Here is a 6,067-nt window from a genome sequence, read left to right as displayed (position 1 = left end):
GGACCACCATACAAGAAAGATTCAGGCGATTGAGTAGACACGGACGACGAACTAGACATATTTACAGGAGTATAAATACCTCCGGGTGGATAAGGAGTACGAGGTGGAGAAAAACTTATCCCTGAGTTGTCTAAATAATTAGTTAACGAAAGATACCAAGTAGTACTCCTAGGTGGACTGTAAAAGATAGATTCACGCTCTCTTAAGTCAAGAGTAGGTTGATCTTCAAGAACAGGGCCTACTTCTTCTTCTGGAGTAAGTTCTTCAATAGCTATCAAACCAGAAGGAAGATTCTCAGTTATGACTCTTTCAATCCTAGGTGAATCAGGAACACTAGAAGTTGGAGTAACAGGTTCAGATATTTCAGGTTCTTCGCCTATATCACTAGTAGATGAAAAACTACCAGTAAGCTCAGAAACTGCAACAGCTTCAGGATTGTAACCTGTCTCTAAACCTTGGTAATCTGGATGGACTACCAACGAAGACTCTCCTTCTTCAGGTGAACCTACTCTACTGCCACTAGGAGGAGTTACGAGGACTTTCAAACCTTCGTAATGACCCGGGACGTCTTCAGGAGGTCCACCCCGCGATCTACGGAGTTTCCTCAACAAATCAGTTCCGGTAACAATCTCAGGTGACTTGCCCCGAAGTCTACGGGACTGTCTCGGTAATTCCGCCACAGCTAAAAACTTTTAACTACTACACATGAAAACAAAGCAAAAATCTCAAATCAAACCACCTAAAGTCTCTAAAGAACCAAACAAATTTGAATCACACGCCTAAAGAATCTAGGGCGTCAAACCAAGCACAAACAGTAACCTTCCAGACCGAAAACGCTAGTTGGAGATGAAACCCAACATCGCCGGATTCAGTATAGAAGTGGCGGGTGGAACAGTTACCCTGGCAACCTGCTTAATGAATAGACCGACACAAGTTCCTCCATTTTAACCGTCTCGAGTGAAGTGAACCCCCCGGAAAATCCAAGTGAGTCTAGCCGACGTCTGCTCCAGGTACAGTGGCATCTTCCCTCCACCGTCACCTCGGTAGAATCCTAAAGATAATGGTCACTAAGGTTACCAACCGCAACAAATGCGCCTGGGGGAACAGTCTACACTCCGACAGCACGCAAGGGCAGAGTATCAAGCTCAATCCCCTTGCCGGCTCCTTGACAATAATCCAAGGTTTACTGACAAGTGACCCCTGGCTCCTCGACAATGGTTAATCCAAGGTTTACCGTTTATAATACGTGCGTGTCTGGCGTCATTCCCAACGAGGGAGGATTGATCCCCTCACTGGTTTGGACACGAGCTCGTGCTTCTCCTTTAAGAGGAGCTTTCCCAGAGTACAAATGAGACAATTGAATTTATTCTATCACAAGATAAGCTACTTGTTTGGTTTTATTGTCTTGGAGAGTTAATTACTCTCCTACTCCAAGACACTAGCCTGATCTATATTGGTGTCTCAGAGCCCTAGTAAATAAAAATTACTACATTGATTTTACTTTAAGCATTAATTTTATGGTTTCCTTAAGACAAAAGGTGGTGGAGACGAAACTGGTGGTGTGTAGACTCGACTCGCAACCACTACAAAGATGCACCTAAGATGATTTGCACTACTTTGCCTTTTCAATGAATCTCCTAGCTAAGAGAGTTGAGAGAATGCAAATTTTATAGAAAACAACTTTCTTAACAAAGACAATCAAAGAAACAATTCTCTTTATCTTTTCAAAACATGCAACTCATGACCACTAATTATTCACACGAAAAATCCTCTTCTTCAAAAGACTACAAATGCTACTTGAAACAAAACTTTTCAAAGGAGATGTTTTTGTATTTTTAATTTAATAAAGCATATAAATCTATTCTAACGAAAATCAATCTCAAAATCTATAAAATTTATGAAACATTGACTCACAAGCAAATCAAAAGGAAATTTACTCTAAAGCAAACCTAACGAGGCAAAAGCCTACAAGGATGATTCTAGGTTGTTTTACTTGACCATAATCAAGCCAAGGACCAGCTAATGCAGAATCAAAAACCCAGTCAAAACAAAACTCAAATCTTTTTGCTCTTTTTGTAAAATGGAATTCAATACTCAATCAACAAGCACTTCGAAATTTGCCAAAGAGACAACTCAAAGATAAGTTGCTCTCACAGGTAGACTTTATGACAGGTCCGACTTCTAAGAAGGCTGACAAAACCAGAGAGATCTAAGGCTTGACAACTTCTACCGCCAAAGTCACTACAGGACCTACTCAAAAATCAAACCCTAGGGCTTAAACTTCTATGAAATCCACTAAAACACTCAATGCTATCGAAACAAGTTCAGGTGAAGATCTTTGACAGGAGACTAAAGGATCTGGGCAGTAAAATCTAAGAAAAAGAAAAATCTAAGAGGAAAAATGTAACAAATGGAAATTTCTTAATTTTTAGCAGGGTACGCAGGCACCCTGTTAAAACAGGTGCGGGCCTGCTCTGTGCACACAGCAACAGTTCGTACAGGTACGCACTGTGCAATACTCAGAGGGTGCGTACTACTGGAAAAACCAAGAAACACTAAATCTAATTTAACCCTAAGCTAGCCCACCCAAATACAAAGTCACACAGCCAAAAACCAGAAAATAAATGACTTTTCTCAGATCAAAGTTGCATACAAAGGAAATATCTTTCACAACAATGGATTCCCCAGTGGAGTCGCCATTTTGTCAGGCGGAAAGAGTCGATAGTGCGGACACAACCAACCTCCCTAGGAGCCTAAGACTCTCTAGTGACAAACAAGACAAACAAGAGCAATCCTTCTCTAAACATGCATTTACTATACAAGAAATCAAGTGTTTAGATCCTACCTGTAGTCCAACGCTGTTGTAGTAGTCCAGCCTCGCCGATCCGGATGAGCTCCTCCTTCACTTCGAAACCTGCATTTACTAACAATCAAACGATTAAATATCACTTGATAATCTCATAAAATAAAACATATTTAACATATAGACCAAGGAGTATATGAAACAACTCATAAATAACAAGTTATTGAGAAGAATGGACTCATTTGCATTAATAGGAAACAAAAGGAACAATTACAACCTGAGCCTTGGTGTTGTGCAAATCCCTCCCAGGGTCCATCAAGAGTTTTCCTTTACTTTGACAAAGCTCACCCACTTCCAAATGGAACAAGTAAGGATGGGAATCTCTCCTTACAAGCTTCTAAATGGGAGTCCTAATTCCAGCAGCATCTACCCTTAGAAATGTTTAGCTTTCAACCTCTCTTTCCTTCTGGTCCAATGCCTGTATTTATAGTGCTTAAGAGGAAGTTAATCAGGTCCACCATCAATGGGATAATCCCCTCTTTGGATGGGATAGCTCCTCTCTTGATGGGATAAGTTCCTCTTTCATAGGGGTACATGAACCATCTGGAGGCGCTCAATACACATCAAACAACCTTCTAGAATGCTCTAGAAATGACCACAAGTAACTTTTTAAAGATGAAACTCATGCCTTTTGACCTTTACAGGGGTACGCACCTGCCCCTTTACATACAGAGCGTACAAGTACGTAGTTTTTGTGAACATTAGGTGCGTATACGCAAGTAAGGCCGAGAGAATCTGCGTACCCAGAGATAAACACATTTACAAAGACTTTCTCTCTTTTTTGGAGTTTGACATGGAGAGCAGAGGTATAAGACTTGCCCCGGAGGATAGCATGACTGTTGATAGAGCCATACTAACTGTAAATAGCCATGGTGACATTTTTTAGTGTAACACCCACCTCCTCAAAAGCAGAGAGTTGTGAGAATTTTACTAGGGTTATCTGGATACTACCGAAGGTTCATAAATGACTTTAGCAAGTTGGCCTCTTCTTTATTTGGTTTGTTGGCCAAAGACTCTGAGTTTATATGGTCGAAAAGCTACCAAGAGGCCTTAGACATCCTAAAGGATAATTTAACCACTACACCAATTATCCAAGGCCCAAATTGGGCCCTCTCCTTTCATATTCATGTTGATGCCTCTCGCAAATCCATAGGAGCATCCCTAGGTTAGATAGATGAAAAATTGCCTTATGCTATCTATTTTATCAGTAAGAATTTATCAAAGGCTAAACTAGATTATATAGTGACCAAAAAGGAACTCCTGGCTGTTGTGCATTCATTAAACAAATTCAGGCATTATATTACAAGCTATCAAACATTTGCGCATACTTACCACGCTGCAATCAAGTATTTAATGAACAAACTAGATGCGAATGCTCGAATTATAATATGGTTACTTTTATTAGAGTAGTTTGATCTAAGCATTGTTGATAAGCCTGGTAAGGAAAATGTTGTTGTAGAATTTTTGTCTAGGGTAAATTTTCTTGCAGGTGAAGAAGGAATGGTGGATGACCAAATACCGGACGAGCACTTATTTTCTATTTCAGTTCTCTCTCCATGGTTTGCTGATATAGCAAACTATTTGGTATTAGCACAGTTCGCGGCAACCTTGTCCTCCAAATAAAAGAGAAATATAATTAGGAAAAGCACCTCCTTCATGTGGATTGGGGGAAATCTTTTCAAACTTGGTCCAGAACAAATCTTGAGAAGGTGTGTCAAGGAGGAGGAAGTCTTTGACATCCTTCTGACCTGTCATCATGGGCCTTATGGAGGTTACTTTACAGAAAAGAGGACAACATTCAAAGTGTTACAAGCAGTCTACTATTGTCCCACTCTTCATCAGGATGTAAACAAATACACCAATCAGTGTGATCAGTGCTAGAGGATGGGAGGGCCTACTCCAAGAGATGAAATGCCTCTACAGCCTCAAGTGACTTTTGAGCCATTTAACAACTGGGACATGGACTTCATTGGACATATTGACTCTCCTTCAAAGCAAAAACAATACAATATTGTGTCCACTGATTATTTGACTATGTGGGCTAAAACCAAGGGAATTAAGGTAGCAACAGAGGAGAAGGTGGCTGAGTTCCTAAGGGATAATGTATTCTACAAATTTGGGTACCCTAGAGAGCTGGTCACAGATGAGTACTCCTCCAATCATGCAGACTCCTCTAAATGAGGAGAAGAACCTCAAAAGAGACAGGGAAGAGACCACTGCTTCAGACAAAGCAGCTTCATAAACATATACCAAAAGGCAAAGGTTAAGTATTTTCTCTGAGCAAGAGTTCATAGAAGAAACAGTACAAGCCACTAGCACAGAAAGGGAAGGAAGTAGGGTTGCTACTCCTTCTGGGGGCACAATAGGACCCTCCACATCACACACTCAGATTTTGGAAAGACAACAAAGTGCTGAAGTGTCCTCATTTAGGATGCCAACTGACAGGGACCAAGATATCAGAGAAAAGTACAAGGAAATAAAGGCTAGGAACGAAAGGCTAAAATCCCAAAGCTATGCACAATACTTAAGAAGCACTCCTACAAACCACACAAGGCTGATGATGGCCTATGATGTGAAGGAAGGAAAAATACAGATGAAATTTATGAAACCCACCACTCAGTAGCCCAGAACAACAACAGACTACAAAAATATAGATATTGAAGTACTGGCAATGGACATACATCCTATTGACCAGATTGACTTGCACAAACAAATAGGGGAGATGGTATATTCCACTTTAACAAGCAAAGCCATTGCAGCCCACCAGTTACAGAATTCGTTGAATAATATATTAGCACAGTTTCAACTAGAGAAGGCCTCCTCACAGGCCAAGGACACCAAAATCAAGTCCTTGGAGGACTTAATCATAGAGTTCGGAAATGATCCCAAAGATGTTAAGGCTGCATAAAAGTTAATTAAAAAGAAGAATGATGACATAGCTGCCTTGAAAAAGTAGCACAAAATTCCACATCTTCATCATCCACAAACAACAGAAGTCTTAGAGAATCAGAAAGAACAGGAATAGCTTATGGACTTGGTCCTTAAGCTAAATGATCAGTTGAGGAAAACAAGGAAAGAGTTGGACACACTGATACAGTCCAAAAAAAGTGACTTGGCCACCACTTCAAGGACTATTATTCCCATAGTCTCTACTACAGTTCCTTCAACATTGGTAGCAACACTTTCACCAATGGCTCCACTTGC

The sequence above is a fragment of the Pinus tabuliformis genome, chromosome 4_1 (assembly GCF_031772625.1).
Source record: "Pinus tabuliformis cultivar Carrire ecotype Pingquan chromosome 4_1, CPIR1, whole genome shotgun sequence".
Classification (NCBI taxonomy): Eukaryota; Viridiplantae; Streptophyta; class Pinopsida; order Pinales; family Pinaceae; genus Pinus; species Pinus tabuliformis.
Note: the sequence above shows the minus strand (reverse complement) of the source record.